This window comes from Oncorhynchus clarkii, chromosome 28, assembly GCF_045791955.1.
Source record: "Oncorhynchus clarkii lewisi isolate Uvic-CL-2024 chromosome 28, UVic_Ocla_1.0, whole genome shotgun sequence".
Classification (NCBI taxonomy): Eukaryota; Metazoa; Chordata; class Actinopteri; order Salmoniformes; family Salmonidae; genus Oncorhynchus; species Oncorhynchus clarkii.
Genome location: NC_092174.1, coordinates 19,108,025 through 19,127,286, shown reverse-complemented (window position 1 = coordinate 19,127,286; position 19,262 = coordinate 19,108,025).

Below are 19,262 nucleotides of genomic sequence, written 5' to 3'. Positions count from 1 at the left end.
CAAATAGAGAAGTGTTTGCTGGAAATTATGTGTATTGATGAATAGTGGAAGTCATAGTGGAATTCATAGGACAGAGACAGAGGCCATTACATTTTCCAAGACAACTAACAGAATGAACCTCCAACTGACTAAAGGCATGAACTGTTCATTTTAACACACCTTCATGAAATGCTTCTCTGTAACACCAACACCTATACAAACATCCTTGAAAACCTGAGAAAGAATGCTTTCCGTTCCGAAAATGTACACATATTTATTTATAACCTTTATTTAACTAGGCAAGTCAGTTAAGAACAAATTCTTATTTTCAATGATGGCCTAGTGGGTCAGCTCGGGGGTTTGAACTTGCAACCTTCCGGTTACTAGTCCAACACTCTAACCACTAAGCTACCCTGCCGCCCATATCAAAAGAGCCTGTTCTCCATTGTCTCAAACAAACACCTAGATACAGATTATTAGGCCAACTAATATGGCCTACTAACTACTGTAACTAATCAGTGCAGGAGGTATGTCATCAGCACACCTCACATGATTAATATAATTCAGATTAAGGTTGCAAATAGGTTGCAATAAAGAAATTCACTGGTTTCCAAGAAATCATGGTTGAAAGATTCAGGATTTCCAGTTTATTTCCTCCTAATTCTGGAAACCCAGGGAATTCATTGAAAAACAAATTGCAACCCTAATCCAGATACCCAGTCTGCCCTACAGGCTCTATATTAGCATTATAATGAAGAGCATTGATTTCAGACCATGTGCATTTATATAGTCTTATTAGAGTTAACATTGCTTGTGTCCCAAATGGCACCCTATTCCCTTTGTAGTTCACTATTTTTGACTAGGACTTTGTGTCCCACTTATCATGCTGTTTCCAGTTTCCAGGAAAGTGTCTTCTGTGCTGAGGGTGGTGAGGAGGGGTGTTGATGGTTTATTTCTTTTAAGAATACATTTCTCCTCATTACAATCTGCAGTGATCTCGTCTCTAAATATAAATTCTTCAATAATAGTCCTGTACAAACGTAAAACAATTGTGCAGATTCAATTTACATCTCTCTCTGTTTGCCATTTGCACAGTAGATTAAGTTAATACAAGAATAGCATGGAACATGTCCTGGCAAACAACATGACAAATCAGAACACATTCAAACACTGTTCATGTTGTTAGTGAGTAGTAATCTCTCGTCTAGTGGACAAATTCTCGTTGCCAGTGAAATGGCAAGAATCCGTCAAGAAAAAAACTATTTTCACATAACTTAATACTGGCAGGTTAGGAGAATTAGGTTAAGGTTAGGAAAAGAGTTAACATGCTGACCCCCCCCCCCCCCCCCCCCCCCCGCGTCGTGCCAACGAGTGTCTGCGTTAGAAGTCAGTTCTATTTGTGACGCTGAATGCGATGCAAGTCTCCTCATTGGTTTATAGAAGCAGATACCCACGTGCCATCTCCTCATTGGTTATACCCACGTGGGTGATTGAAAGATTAACTGAGTTTGGTCAGTTGTCATGGTAACTATGAAAGTTAAATGCCAATTACCATATAAAGTCCATATAAAGTCCAAAGAAGAAAAAGCATGGAAGGAGGAGAGATGACTAGAAACGATTCGGTTGACCGTTTTATGTGTGGATTAATTGTCGAGTGGAGGACCTTGTGCATTTCAGGTAAAATAACAACTCAACGTTTATATCCCAAGACAAATTAGCAAGCAACTGCAAGCAAGCTAGCTAAATTGCCACAAATGTTTAATGCTTTTTGACACGACGATTTGCGCACGATGGCGCACGCACGCGGCCGGTTTGGGTACGGTGTTATTAGGGTTAGCGAAAATGCTCTCCAAATCTGCTACGAAAATCACTTCCGGACGTAGCTGTATCGAAGTGGTGTGAAAAGAGTATGTCCCAGTCTGTCAAGGCTCACATAGAATTTGAAGTCTTTTTTAGAGAGTCTTAAACACAATGTTCTCTCTCCTAAAATGAGTCAGGTGTTAATAACACTGATACCTAAGCCTAAAAAAGAAGTGCTGCTCATCGATAACTGGCGTCCAATTTGTCTTCTTAATAATGACTATAAGATATTAGCCTTACTACTTGCAAAAATAATTAAAGAATTCCTGGATGCAATCATTGACGAAACACAGTCTGGCTTTATGAGGAACAGACATATTTCTAACAATATCAGACTAGTATTAGACATACTTGACTACTCAGACCTAATAACTGAGGATAGCTTCATATAATTTTTGGATTTTTATAAAACATTTGACACAGTAGAGCATCAGTTCCTCTTCCACTCCCTTGAGAGGCTTTGGGGATTTTTTCTGTAAGGCTATTAAGACTCTCTATACAAATGGTAACAGCTCTATCAAATTGAAATATGGCACCTCACCTAGATTTGAGTTAAAGAGAGGAATTAGGCAAGGTTGTCCTATCTCTCCGTGCCTGTTTTTATTAATCACCCAACTTCTTACAAATTATTTAAATAATAGTCCTGTACAAGGTATTTCCATAGCTGGTAAAGAAATTATTATAAGTCAGCTGGCAGACGAAACTACACTTTTTCTGAAAGATGCTAACCAAATTCCCATATCGATAAATGTGATACAATCCTTTTCCAAAGCATCTGGTCTATATCTAAACATTAATAAACGTGAACTCATGACTGTCAAAGATTGTGTGACACCTTCATATTATGGTATTCCAGTAAAAGAAGAACTTACATATTTAGGCATAACCATTACAAAGGATCAGAAATCTAGAGGCTTACTCAATTTTAACCCTCTTGTTTAAAACATCCCAGAAGAAGCTAAATCAATGGCTACAGAGGGACTTATCTTTAAAAGGAAGAGTCCTAATAACCAAGGCTGAAGGTATCTCTAGACTAACATATGGTGCTCTATCTTTATATCTTGACAGTAAAATAAGCAAGGAGATATATCAGATGATTTTCAACTTTCTGTGAAGAAACCATACCCATTACATTAGGAAAACTGTTGTAATGAACACTTATCAGAATGGTGGACTGAATTTTCTGGACTTTACTACCTTAAATAATACTTTTAAGATCAATTGGATGAAACAATTCCTAAGAAGACCATGTGGATTTTTATTCCTCATCATGTCTTCTCTACTTTTGGTGGCCTTAACGTCATGTTTGTTTGCAATTCTAATATTGACAAAGATCCAGTGAAACTTTCTGCTTTTCATCGGCAGGTTTTCTTGTCAAGGTCCTTAATTTATAAGCATAATTTTTCTCCACACAAATATTATATATGGAATAATCGGGATATATTGTATAAAAATACTTCTTTGTTTTCAGAATATTGGTTCCGAAATAATATCCTATTGGTGAGCCAACTGGTAAATGCAGAGGGTCTTTTACTCAGTTGTAAGGAATTCTTATCACTTTACAAGGTCCCTGTAACACCTAAAGATTTTGCAATTGTTTTAGATGCCATTCCCTCAGGTGTTGCTTTATTATTCAGGAACGTGTCAAGACCTGACCCTCACAGGCTACCTTCCGTTGACCCTGCTGACTCATCAGTAGGAAAGATTTGTTTCTCTTTTTGTCCATTCAAAAACAAAGCAATATGAACCTTGTGTCAACAGGATGTTTTATCTACACCTTATGTCATGCCTCATTGGAATGGATTTATTGATAATATATGTTGGAAAAAAGTTTGGATGTTGCCACACACATACCTACTTGTTAACAAAATTAAGTAAGTTTCCTTTAAAATGATTCAGAAATATTATCCTGCCAACCACTATATGAACAAGTTTAACCTTTTTGGCATAGGGGGCAGCATTTTCACTTTTGGATGAATAGCGTGCCCAGAGTGAACTGCCTCCTACTCTGTCCCAGATGCTAATATATGCATATTAGTAGTATTGGATAAAAAACACTCTGAAGTTTCTAAAACTGTTTGAATGATGTCTGTGCGTATAACAGAACTCATATGGCAGGTGAAATCCTGAGAAAAATCCAACCAGGAAGTGAGACATCTGAGGTTTGTAGTTTTTCAAAGCTTAGCCTACCGAATACACATTGAGATATGGATGAGGTTGCACTTCCTATCCTAGGGCTTCCACTAGATGTCAACCGTCTTTAGAAACTGGTTTGAGGATTCTACTATAAAGGAGGGGCTCATGAGACCTCTTTGAGTCAGTGGTCTGGCAGAGAGCCTCGGTCTCATGACGCGTGCTCCTGACAGAGTTACCTCTTGTTCCAATGCTTTTCTGAAGACAAAGGAATTCTCAGGTTGGAACATTATTGATGTTTTATGTTAAAAACATCCTAACGATTGATTCCATACATCGTTTGACATGTTTCTAAAGGACTGTAATCAAATCAAATTAAATATATTTATATAGCCCTTCGTACATCACCTGATATCTCAAAGTGCTGTATGAAACAACAAGTGGCTATTTGGACATAAATGATGGAACAAATCAGTAATTTATTGCCGAACTGGGATTCCTGGGAGTGCCTTCTGATGAAGATCATCAAAGTTACGTGAATATTTATGGTGTTGTTTCTAACTTTGTTGATTCCAAAATGGCAGATTTTCCTCTGGCTGTTTTGGGCTCTGAGCGCCGTTCTCAGATTATGATTTTTCCGTAAGGTTTTTTAAAATCTGACACAGCAGTTGCATTAAAACATCAACTCTAATTGCTCCTTTTGTAATGACCACCCAGAAACAGTGTTGCATCTTATTTGGCATTGTATTCATGTAAGAAAACTGTGGCAAGACATCAGTATATTTATAATTGAACACATTTATGAAGATCTTACACTATTGTGGAGAGATGTTCTGCTTGGATTCTTTACCTACGATAGAAATAAGCTGAAACATTTTTATGTAATTCATTTCATTATTCTTTTGGCCAAATTTCATATTCACAAATGTAAATTTACAAACAAAACACCAAATTTTCTTACCTTACAAAGGGAAATTGAACTGTATTTTAAGACAATTAAATACTCTACTAACAAAAAAGCTGTTAGAATAATAAGTGTATGTATGTCCCTTAAGGTCCTTATGTAATGTGATAATGTACCCCCTAGCCCAATTGTCTTTTGTATATTATTTATATATACTTGTGTTCCCACATGTACTTCATGTATTGATTTGTTGTTAATAAAAAATGAAAATAAACGGCTTGATAGTCTTGTTCACCAGCCAGGTCCACACTGTCATAGTGTCTAGAACCACATGAGGCTTCTGGCTCCTAAATATCTTATCCAAAAAGTATTATAACATTCATGGGGGGATACCATTGGTTATTTAGTATTACTTTGGGTGTCAGTGTTTGTATGTGTAAACCAACCCATAAATGGATGTGATCTCATATACAGAATATCTGAAATCAAACAGTATAATTTGCTCCTCACATCTTTGGGCATAATTGAAAGCTACATGAAGCTCATAGTTTTGACGCCAGACGTCAGATTATTCTGATTACAAAATTTCACTCAGTCAGAGATCTGACAAGATGCTCATGTCTCCGCCATAACAATGGGAGTAGTTTTCCAAAAGACGGGAAGGCAGGCGACAAGCTTAGGTCTGCATATTAAGCCAATAGAAATGCATTGGGCTTATTCTTGAGAGATTTTGGCGAGAGTAAGCCCTCTCACTTTGCCTCTTCCTCTCTAACACAGTGCCATGTTTTGATCACTATGGAATGTGGAAGCCCGTTCCCTCCACCCCAGAAAAGTATCTGACTACGAGTTATAAGTCATAATTATGAGATTTGTAAATCATAATTATTACATAGTAAGTCTGGATCATGGACATTGAAAAGTCCTGCAGGTCCTTTTACTTTTTATCATGGTTGGATGACTTACAATAGTGAAGTATTACATTATCTCAGGGGACAGTACCAGAGACTAAGGGGGCTGTTGCCTGACTAGAAGTTTTCAGAAGTTATTTTTAAAATATATTATTTTCTATATTATTTTCTATTAGTTTAGGGTTCATCTAATCCCGACCTGACAGTGTTCCTTTTCAACTAATCTATTTTGTTTTCCAACCCTCAGGAGACTATGAGAAGGGAGTGGGCCACCTGACCAACGCCATTGCTGTGTGTGGTTAACTCCGGCCGCTCCTCTAGGTGCTCCGCAGACCTACTCCTGTCTTTTAGATCCTGCTGAAACGGTCCACTGTCAGCCAGGTGAGTCTGCTCTCCCATGGAAAGGAAGGGCTGTTGTGGCACCTGACAGATTGTAAATTACTGTTTTGTATTACTGTTTTATGTAGTTACTGTACAAGCATAAATTGTACAGATTCAATTTACATCTCTCTCTGTTTGCTATTTGTACACTAGATTATCATTCTATCCTCTTAATTTGAATATATTGTTTTTATATATTTAGAGTTTGAAAGTAGTGTTAGGTTAAAGCTCTTTGTGCATGAGAACAGTACAGTTAAAAATGACAAATTGTTACTGGCAGTCATTAGCAGCCGTCAGAATGTATGTTCCTTTTTCCTTCTTCCTTTTTGTCGGAATTAAACAGGATATAATGAGGACTAGATGAAATATGTCTCTCTGCTGATAGGCAGAGTGCATGTAATGGACAAAAATAACTGGTCTTGTGATATTTATAGGTATTTTTCTTTTCATTTCTTAAATGAGCATGAATTTATAATATTGTGCTGTTATTATTTCCTTTAATATTATCTATTATTGTTGTTAATATATATTTTTTTCTGACTGTTTTCCATGGTATTTGGTTGGTTCTCTCTTAAAAAGCACCCCCATAGATATACAATAGAGCTACGGGGCTTTGAATGTGTGGTGGCAGTACTTAATTATGTCATTATGGGACTGCCCAACTGGCAGCCAAGGGTTTGCCTTAGGAAGCAAGTGTGCATCATGAGTCAGGGAGATGGTCTGATGGTCTTAGTGACAACAGACCTAGATATGGGGGTGGGTTAGTGGGTGGAATATTAGGACAATTGAAGGTTTACACAGTTGCAGCTACAGTATGTTTAACAGTGAAAATATTATGGTACAGCTATGTGAACACTTAATCATCATGGTACTTTTTGATGGTAGGTTTACAAACATTGGTTGTGGTAAGTATAATTGAAACTTGGGTATCATTATGGGAGGTGTTGAAATAAGAATAGCCAGTTGTAATGGCTTAGCAGATCATAAAAAAATATCAATTTTTACCTATCTGAAAGATATGGAATATAATATATATTGTTTACAGGAAACTCACTCTATATAAATAGAAGAAGTTGGGTAGAAAAAAGGACTGAGAGGGAGAAATATACTTCTGTCATGGGCAAGGAAACTCAAAAGGAGTGATTATATTAATGATCAACTATTTTAATCCAATTGTGCAAACTGTGCAAACAGATCCTCAAGGAAGATGGATCCTTTTAAATATGCTATTGGACCAAAAAACAGATCTGGCTAATTCATCTGTATATGGGCCAAATATTGACGATCCACACTCCTTTGAAAATATATATAATAATCTGTTGAGCTCACAAGCAACGAATCAATCTATTATTATGGTGGGAGATTATAATATGGTTTTAAGTACCTCATTCTTGCTGGCATCAACATTTTCTGAGTATTAATAGGAGACCGAATGATCAGACCATCATCTAATTGGCCGCCATGTAACTCTTACAGAATTTCCACGTGGATGGGGATATTGGAAATTTAAACAAAGCCTACTAGATGTCGATTTGTTCTTAACTAAGACAAAATAATTCATAATTGACTTTCTTCTGCATAACATAGATACAGCATATCCCCGTATTGTATGTGACACTTTTAAATGTGCCTTTAGAGGCCATGCAATGAAATACTCATCTTTAAAGCAAAAGCAATTTAGGTCAAAGGAGATTAGACTAATAAAGGATATAGAGGAAATAACAGTGCAGGTAGATGGTAATGGAAACTGTACTATAGAGGCACAAAATAGGTTTGAGAAAAAAACAAAAAGGATTGCAGGAACTTATACAAAAACGATCAAGTGTAATGTTTTTTTTTTTAATAGAGCGAAAATTCTTCTTAAATAAACAGAAATGCTACTACAAATTTACAGAAACTAGTTACAAATGACAGAGTCATCATGGTTCACCAAATTATATTTTGAAAGAGGAAGCAAAATATTTCAAACATATGTATTCTTTTCAGTCTCCTCCATCTCCACTGAATGGTGTTAACTGTAAGGATTTATTTCCTAATAATAATCATGTAAAATTAACACATTTACAGAAAGACCTGTGTGAAGGCCTACTTACAGAGGAGGAACTTTTTGAGGCAATTAAAATATTTTCAGTCTGGAAAAACATACAGACATACTTGGTATTCATATTTAAAAAACATATAAATTAACTTACTACAATCAATTTCAATAGAAAGTTTGCAAAAATAGATAAGATTATGCAACCATGGAGAAGTAAGTACTTACCTATTTATGCAAAAATCACATTGATTATCTCTTTGGTCCTATCACAGTTTACTTACTAATGGCACAGCCTACACCAGACAACTCATTTTTTTAAATCAAATGAACAAACCATATTTCACTTTATTTAGAATGCTAAGCCTGACAAACTCAAACATGCCTATTTATATCATGAATATGAGTTTGGGGGGCTAAAATGATTACATATTAAAGTATTAAACCTCTCACGAAAAGCTTCACTCATACATAAGTTATACTTAAACCCCAAATGATTCTCCAGTAGATTATTAAGTAAGGTTCATCCTTTGTTTTAAAAAAAATGCCTTTTTGTCTTTATACAGATAACAACTGCTCATTTCCGACTAATTGAAAATTAAATTTTATTTAAATTATCGGCCTTACTTAAACAAACCATACAAAGCTGGTCACAATTTCAGTTTTATCTTCCAGAACAAATAGAACAAATATTACAACAAATAGTATGGTTAAACTCAAAAATACTGATTAATTGTAAAAAAAAAAAAACATTTTTTATGGATAAAAAAATGGTATTATAGTCATTAATGATATTTATGAATCGAAATGGTGGAGTTGTGTCACATATGCAGCTATCGAAAATATATGGGAACGTCTGCTCAATACAAACTTACAACCAAATGACTGCAGCATTACCACAAAAATGGAGGAGGCAAGTGGAAGAGGGAGAAGGTAGGGAATTTGTTTGTCTGCCATATATTATAGACCAAAACAGGCTGAAAGAAATTGGCATAAATAGACAAATATATCCGTTTCAATTGAGGGCAAAAATGTTGACAGCTGCTCCATACAGGTAGCAAAATACATGTGAAGAGATTTTTGATGTACCGATTCCATGGCACATGGTTTATGAACTGATAAAAAACAACACTGGATTCAACACTTAGATTTTAAATTATTACACAAAATCCTTGCCACCAACAGAATGCTATATATATGGGGCATACAACCATCTCAGCTCTATAGATTGTGCTGCAAAGAAACATAATCACTAGATCCTTTTTCTGGCACTGACCCTATGTAGCTTGTTTCAGGTACAGAAATGGTTTAAAAAAATAATTAACTTCAAATTAACCTTACCAATAGCAGTGTTGGGCGATTTGGAAAGCCATAGTCAATCAATCAATAATATAATAATACTCATAGGAAAGGTTTTCATGTTTAGCTCACATTGTGCTGTGATGTAAAACATCACAGCACAATTGAAAAATATGGAAACCAAACGAGGGTGGTCTATGGTGATAGGTGGGATGGGCTGAGAGTGTCTGAGGGGTGGGATTAAAGATCTTATGTTTGGTAATGTATTATTGTTATGTGATGCTGTATATAAAAGTAACATATATGTCAAAGTATGTATATGTAGCTGAAAAGCTGTAAAAACAAAAAAAGTGTCCTTCGAAGAGGGATGTTAGGGCAGTGCGGGGAGCAGGGACGTGACCATGGCACTTGGCTCCAAGAAAAAAGCTGTCGGTCCAAACTGCAAATGTCTGAGCTGCAGAGCTCTGGTTGGAGCTAGCTACAATCTTGTGTCTGTCCCAATATAGTTTGCCCTGCATTCATGGTTGTCGGCTATCGTTGTTTTTGTAGTTTTTGCCCCAAGCACTACTCCACGTGCTTCCCTTGCTTGGTGTGATGGTGACTTCGGTAATATATTTATTATGATTATGAAATGTAAAGTAAAGTAACTTAATGCTTTGTAGTACAAGCTATTTAAAGTATTGATTGAGTGGAGCGCAAGCCACCATCTGGGTAGTCTTGGAAAACCAGACCAAGGCAACAGCAGTGATTAGGTTTGGGATTAATGACAGACTCTTTCGGTAACTTCAAAAAATTGTTCCGGGGAGGGTCCTCCTCAGACAGACAACTCTCCTAACAAATCGCACGTTTGGGTGGGATGGGCTTAAAATGCCATCAGGAATTGAGGGGATTTGATTATCTGGCCCGGGTTACCCCGATGGGGAGAGTTTGCACCGAGTGAAAAGTGATTGCATTTCTTTTGGATTTGCCTCTTGGATGTGAGCCAGGTGCCCCATTCAAAGCCCATTGCAAAGTTGGCTCAAAACACAAGTGACGTAGCCTAGGCTAAATTAAGCATGTGGAGTATTGAGTAAGATTCTGTGTTTTCACATGCAAAAGTGATTGCTTTGGATAAAAACACTTTAGCTGCCTTCCCAATGAAAATTAGTTTGAACATTTTAACATATATTTTATTTAATATACAGTACCAGTCAAAAGTTTGGACACACCTGCTCATTCAAGGGTTTTTCTTTCGTTTTACTATTTTCTACATTGTAGAATAATATTGAAGACATCAAAACTATGAAAGAACATATAGGAAATCATGTAGTAACCAAAAATGGTTATTTATGTTATATTTGAGATTATTCAAAGTAGCCACCCTTTGCCTTGATGAGTTTGGCACACTCTAAATATACACAATATATTTGTATGTGTTTAACACTTTTTTGGTTACTACATTATTCCATATGTGTTATTTCATAGTTTTGATGTCTTCACTATTATTCTACGATGTAGAAAAGGGTACAAATGAAGTAAAACCCTTGAATGAGTAGGTGTGTCCAAACTTTGACCGGTACTGTAGGTATGCTTCTGGATGATGCACCATGCTGCCTTGTTGACAACATAACAGAGCAGCCCAGATTATTGTTCGATCTGAGAAGGGCACTCCTCCCTCACCATGTTTGCCTGTTAGACCCGGGCACCACAGCTCAGGTTAATAGTACTCCCTCATTGTGCTGGGACAGTGTTTCTAAACTCCGGTCCTCCAGTACCCCCAACCATACTAATGTACGTTGTAGCCCCGGACAAACACACCTCATTCAACTCATCAAGGACTTGATGATTAGTTTACAAGTGAAATCAGGTGTGCTTGTCTGTGGCTACAATACAAATGTGTACTGTTGGGGGTACTCGAGGATTGGAGTTGGGAAACGCTTTGCTAGGACAATTGGATAAGGCAGTGATGTAGGAAGGTCGGATGTCCCAACTCCGCCCTTTCCAAACTGATGTTCTTTACGTACAGATATGTAAGCCGAAATATTGGTTAATTGTGGGAGTCAACCTGTCTGTCTAGAGCAGCCTTTTCCAAATTCGGTCCTGGGGACCCCAGAAGGTGCTCGTTTTTGTTTTTGCCCTAGCACTACGCAACTGATTCAAATAATTCAAGCTTAATGATGAGTTGATCATTTGAATCAGCTGTGTAGTGCTTGGGCAAAAACTAAATGTGCACTCATTGGAGTCCCCAGGATTAAGTTTGGGAAACGCTGTTCTAGAGACTACCATCCGGGTATGTATTATTGACTGATAACTGTTGGTGCTGGCACACAAACAAACAAAAGGTGACAGTGATTTTAATCTTGTAACTTAAAGAGAAACTTACACTGAGTATACAAAACATTAAGGACAGCTGCTCTTTCCATGACAAACTGACCAGGTGACTCCAGGTGAAAGGTATCATCCCTTATTGATGTTACTTGTTAAATCCACTTCAATCAGTGTAGATGAAGGGGAGGACACAGGTTAAAGAAGGATTTTTAAGCCTTGACAATTTCTCGGATTGTGTACTGTTTTTCATGCTCAACAGTTTCCCGTGTGTATCAAGAATGGTCCACCACCCAAAGGATATCCAGCCAACTTGACACAACTATGGGAGGCATTGGTGTCTACATGAGCCAGTGTCTCATGTAGAGTCCATGCTAAGATGAATTGATGTTGTTCTGAAAGCAAAAGGTTGGGTTGCAACTCAATATTAGGAAGGTGTTCTCAGGGTATATATATTTTATGAAACATACAAATTATAACCTGTTTCTTGACCACAGGTGCTTTTTCTAGGACAATAATTGCTGTAACCTTTAGGACAATTTCTCCATCACAGGTCCCCATGTGTACAGTAAGGGTATATCGTTAACATAACTTGTGATGGTTTAAATGTTCCGATTAGGCATGACAAATCAATTACCTATTTACATTATACTTCACACAAACATTTCATATGCATTGAATATAGGATTTTCACCATTGTGTAGTAAGATGTATCTTAAAAAGTATTGACTCGAGCAAATATGATGTAACAATACTGGATGGGTAGCGCAAGCAGGTGAGCTTTCTCTATCTTTAAGGGAAACACTGAGGGTGGAATTTCAGAGACTCCGACTAGGTCGGGGTGAAGTCAAGGATAGTTCACTCAGGCCGTTTACCATTGGCTACTTAAGAGGGTGGATCTCCCATAGACACCCAATGTGATATCAGCTGGGTCTGGTCTACTTAGTTCATTGACATCCACTGAAACAGAAAAAATGAGGGAGTGGTATGTCTCACTTCATCTTCCGATTCACCTGGCTTGACCAAGAGGTTATGTGATGGGGTCCAGCTGAGGTTACTATGAAGGAGATGGGAGACCAAGCACCTAGGGAGACCACGCACCTAGGGTGCCATGTCAGTTGCTACTTAAAGGGATACTTTGGGATTTTGGCAATGAGGCCCTTTATCTACTTCCCCAGAGTCAGATGAACTCATGGATACCATTTTTATGTCTCTGCCTGCAGTTTGAAGGAAGTTGCTAGCTAGCGCAATTGCTAACTAGCGTTAGCGCAATGACATTAGTTAGCATTGGCTAGCGAAACTACCTCTAACTTTCTTCATACTTAACACCGAGACAAAAAATGCATCCACAACTTCATCTGACTCTGGGGAAGTAGTTCAATTGGTTTAAAGTATCCCTTTAAAGCATAGTCTACCTTGGTCAGTAGAGCATTACTTGGCCTCTACTTTGGCTATGTCACGCCCTGACCTTAGAGAGCTGTTTTATTTATCTATTTGGTTAGGTCAGTGTGTGATTTGGCCGAGTGTGGTTCCCAATCAGAGGCAGCTGTCTATCGTTGTCTCTGATTGGGAATCATACTTAGGCAGCCTTTTTCCCACCTAATGTTGTGGGTAATTATTTATTTTTCTGTGTGTGTTTGTGTGCGTCACGGTTGCGTCACGTTCGGTTTCTGTTTACCTGTTTTTTCGTGAATGTTTCACTTTATTAAAGATGTGGAATTACATGCACGCTGCGCCTTGGCTCATCTATGACAGGGAGTTTGAAGACAGTGAACGTGATAGGTTGGCAGACTTCTTCCTGGCCTCAGCAATGGTTGCCCCAAAGGCTGCCCCAAGAGGTGAAGGAGAGCAGAGGGATCTGATAGGTGCTCACCGCTCCTGCAATAGAAGTGTTGAATAAAGAATAAAGCATCTCTCATGGTGATTGGATGTCAAATAAATCCTTGCCAATAGTTGAGCAGAGCTTATGTTGCTAGGCTACTCCCAAATATGTCTGTCCAATCACCCACATCTACTAATCATAGACCAGTGGGTCAATCTGAAGTTACAGAAAGGATGAGGGGGATTGGTCATTTGCCATCAGAGTAGGAGTGCTGATCTAGGATCAGGTCCACTCTGTCTATATAATAATATTGTAGTATTCATTATGATCTTACCTTTTGCAAATGCTTAGTCTGGATTGTTGTCTTGGGTCAAAGTGGACTCTGTATATTAATAAAATATTATTAGTACTGTAAATCCATATGTACATGTACTAGCTAGCTATCATTGTAGTAGTATCTAATATAGAATACTTGTATTAACTGCATAGATTCATTTCATGACCACGAGCTCCTACATGCGCTCCAGTATTAAAGTTGCCATATAGCGGCCACCACTATTCCTCCAGCCACATCTGGAACTCCAAGAAAGACAGGCTGGCAGACAGACACACACAAAGGGCCAGCTCTAGCTTTTTGGGGACCCAAAGCGAGATTTGGTTGGAGGAGGGATCCACCCCCCACCCCCCCCCCCCCCCACACACACACACACACCTCCCCACCACCAAGCGGGGGAAATTGGCCGGTCGCCAGCTGGACGGTGTTTCCTCCGACACATTTGTTCGGCCGGCTTCTGGGTTAAGCGAGAAGTGTGTCAAGAAGCAGTGCGGCTTGGCAGGGTTGTGTTTCGGGGGACATGTGGCTCTCGACCTTCTCCTCTCCCGAGTCCATAGGGGAGTTACAGCGATGGGACAAGACTGTGACTACCAATTGGATACCAAAAAAAAGGGGTAAAAGGACAAAAAAAGAAATTGCATAACCATGCTAGTTAATTGTTTCAATGGACCTTCCAAAGGTGAAATTACAAGTCAAAATGACAAGTCCTATTGGTTGTGAAGGTAAGGTAGCTAGCTAATCTCGATCCCACTCCATGGGGGTCTAGAATTTTATGAAGTAAACGACTGACTGTGTTTTGGGTCACCAAAAATCCCGCTTGGATGCATTTAAGATGCAATAGTTTGTATCCATGAAGCTTCCCATGTCAGCCCAATTGATCAATAAGGAATAACCTTATGTCAAGGAGGTCTGGATTCGTTTTTTTCGTATGTAGAGCCTTGAAGAACACAGAATTCTCTGCAATGTACGTAAACACCATTTATATTGCTCAATGACACTAATATCTCCCAATGCCTTAAACCGAGGAGAAAATTAAAGTTGATCAACTCAAGCAGACTGGCCATAATGTCAACCTGTGCATGAGAGGAAGCAAAGCTTGCCAAGCAGCCTTTGCTAACGTTTCATCGTAATAAAATATATTTCTCATCATAACGGGTTATTTAGTAATAATAATTACAACTTTCTCGTTATGGACGTGATCTTTCTCATAACAACGAGGTAATGGATTATTTTGTTATACCAAGTTATTTAATTGTTTTGTAATAATGTGATCTTATCTTGTAATAAAATAATAATCAGCAATACACCACCATACTCATAACTCGTTTTCAGATTATTATTTTTTTTGGGGGGGGGGCAGGAACGGGCTTCCGTAGATCACACATCTCCTTCACGATTCCTTCTACAAGAAGAAAAAAAGTCATCTTTTGAAGGGGGCCAAGGACCCATGATGCCAGTCAGAGTTTAATGAAGGTGAATTTGGTCTCCTTGGTGAGGCCGCAAGCAGCAGCGTTGCCATCTGTCACCATAATTGCATGGCAGCCGGCATCTCTGGAGAGTCATGATGGTACAGATTGGGCTCTGGCCTCCAGTCGGACCACATGCACGGAGCCAGATGGTGGTGGGCACACACACGCACACACACTCGCTTATTTTGAGTCTTTAGAGTGTACAACCATACCCCTTAGGAGCCTCACTCCTCCGTACACCCAAGCTGTTCCTCCTCCTACATACACAGACAGACAGGCCTCCTAGCTGGCATGGGTTCTGCCATGAAAGATGATTCACACATCGCTATAATCAACGTTGTTGTTTGCTTTGCATTTCTCCCAAGGCCTGGATGTACTGAATATTTAATCTGTTGTTTATTTAATGTGAGTTTCAAATAATTTTAAATGATTGTGACTTGTTTACTACCTACAGATGTACACTGAGTGTACAAAACATTATGAACACCTGCTCTTTCCATGACAAAGACTGACCAGGTGAATCCAGCTGAAAGCTGTGATCCCTTATTGATTTCACTTGTTAAATCCACTTCACTTTGTAAATCCAATACACTTTGTAGATGAAGGGGAGGAGATAGGATAAAGATAAGCCTTGAGACATTTGATAAATTAACGGGGTATGGTAGTAGGTTTGTGTCAAGAACTGCAACACTGCTGGGTTTTTCACACTCAACTGTTTCCCATGTGTATCAAGAATGGTCCACCACCCAAAGGGCATCCAGCCAACTTGGCACAATTGTGAGAAGCATTGGAGTCAACATGGGCCAGCATCCCTGTGGAGGGAGGGTGTTCTTAATGTTTTGAAGGAAGGTGTTCTTGACGTGAGGAAGGTGTTCTTAATGATTTGTACACTCAGTGTATACCTTCACAATAGGAGAACACTCCAGTCATCATGTCCTAGACATTGTGTTGGAATGTGTTCGTGAGTGAAAAGGCCAAGATGTTCATATTTAACGTTGGCCTTTTTTATTACAGTTCTATATGCGTTAGCCTTTTGTGTGATTATAATTATTTTTTTGGTCTTAATTAATTTGAGATTTTATGAGTTAAGTCAGTCAACTGCCTTAATGTTGCTGGACCCCAGGAAGAGTAGCTGCTGCCTGTCATTGTAAATAAAAATGTGTTCTTAACTGACTTGCCTAGTTAAATCAAAATAAATAATAAATAGAGAGGTGATATGTGAGAGCTGTGTTTCTTTTGATTCATATTGTTGTATTGACATTGTTTTTTTTACATTTAGTTGTATTACATGTTATTGTGTAAGTTCATGTTGTAAGTTAGACCCTGGTCTCAATGGTGACCCACCCTGTATAAATAAAAGTTATTATCTGGAATGTGAAACATGTTGACAATGGCCACGGAAAGATACAGAAATCCTGGAATAGTGTCAAAAAACCCTTTACACCTCTATTAGTCAGTCACAGGCTGTTAGAAAACAGCTGGCCATCACTGACAATAACTGCTTTCGAATGACTCCGACCCAAAACTACATCTTGACTTGGCTCAGGTCCAATGACACTTATGGCCAAATTGATGAGGTTGAGAGGTATAAAGATTCTGGCCTCTAGTAAAATGGCCATGGGGGGTGGCTAGCTCTTGGAACAAAATGTAAATGTATACAAGTGATGCAATTTAATGCACAGTTTTACAGTACCATCTGCAAATATTTGCATTCCATTGCACTCTGGGTGAAATGAAGCATCAGCTTCGCTAAGGCTATTCTAAGTAAGCCAAAACCAATCAGTTAACTATCAACTGCCTGGATGATGGCATGGTACTATAGTCCATTAACACACACTTACTGTAGTCACCTCAGCAGTGTCCACACTCTCTCTATAGCCTATTGACTGTCTTTGGTTCAGACACAGTAATGACTAAATAAACACACTCTGCAAGACCTGAATGGTAATCGTGTGTGTGTGTGTGTGTGTGTGTGTGTGTGTGTGTGTGTGTGTGTGTGTGTGTGTGTGTGTGCGTGTGTGTGTGCGTGCGTGCGTGCGTGCATGTTGCAGTGTGTTGCCGCCACACATGGCGAGCCCAGCTGGTTGTGGGAGGAGTGCCATATGGGTTGGGACTTCATTGGTCTGTTCTCTCTGCTTCTTCTACATAGGCTCCCCTCAAGATGAAACCAGGCATGAATGACCTTCAATGTGTCATGATCCTCAGTTTACAACATTAGCGTCCAACAGACAAGCTACAAAAAAAGACCTGTATGTAAATTTGGATTAATCTGCCCAACACAATAGAGGCCGGTGTTCAGTATTTGGACGTTTTGTCTCTCTTGACGTTCAGATACAGGATCACATGTTGATCTTATCACTCAGATCTAAATGGTTGTTGTAAAGAATCAACTTCGGGGGGAAAGATGTAATACGGGGGGAAAGATGTAATACTCTGAAAAACGGTTTATCACAACAAATCTGGAGCGCAGGAGATTAAATATACAGCAAAGCTAATGAGCCATACATTTTCCAAATAGCGATAATTACCTAATTACCTCAACTAATGATAATGACTTTAATGATTCAACATTTTGGTTAATTGATCTTGATTGATTGCATACCACCAAACAGGGAAAGGGGATAAACAAGGTAATTTAAGGAAGTGCAGGTCAGGGCTATGATGGCATTCATAGCATTGCTAAAACATAAATATTTCAAATTTTAGGCTACTCCACCCCCTCTCATATTTGCATGGTGATATATTATTTAGATACTCTGAGCTATGTGCTCCCCATACTCTAGCCCCTCTTGAAGGACACACTTGCTGTGACAGCAACAAATCATCTACAACCTCTATTGAGATTTCAGTATGGCCATTATCATTTGCTTGTTCCACCCACAGCAAGTTCAGACAGGCTCTGAGAGTTAATACCAATAATGGTGTTAGTGGTTCTCATTCAAAATAATGTTGCATGCACTCACGGTAAGTACTATTCTATTTAGCATAGCTATATCAACGTCCTGTGGCCTCTCTCATGCCACCTCCCTCTTGTCCCTAAAACCCCCCTGTGGTAGTTTCTGTGTTGCTAGGTAACAGCTTTCAGTAGGTCTTGGCACAGGTCTCTCTTATGCCCCTCTGATGACAAAAGTCTTCTCCTCTAGTAACTACGAATAGAGGGTACTAAGAGGAAGCCTAATACATAACAGCATTCATGCACACAACATATTGTATTGTATGGGAATAGCTATTGTCAGGGGGTAAATTGCCACCTTTTAGCATATCATGGCTCTGCATGTTTCTTTCTGCTCTTTTTACTGTAATATCACAAGATTAACTGAAGTATTATATTCTACTGTAATTGATGGATCATTTTGGATGACTTTTAAAACAAAATGTATTAACATTACAAAATAAAAGAGAATATATATATAGGCACAGTCTATATGATCAAGCATTTCTCAGTTCATTCACCTCAATCGGCTTGGTGGCAAACTGCAGTGGTGATGCAACACTGACACCTTATGTCTACTTCATTGTATTTCAGACGAAGAGGTAAGGTCCTGAATACAAGGGTAAAAAGCAGAGGCTTCCTTTTTGATTGCTCTTACAGTATGCATGGAGTGTGCTGCTGAATAGTTTGCCCATTGTTGCAATGTGAATAAAAAGGGTCGCTATGGGGACGACAGCAGGCAGATTCCCAAAGGGAATCCCATTGATGCTGTCACGTGGGACTTTGCTTCCTCTGCATTTTCATTGGGATTGTCAGTCAGTTACAGTCTGCCATGACGACGACGGCATCGCTCTTTTCTGTCTGTCTTGCAACTGTTTCACATCTACTTCAATAAACTACCA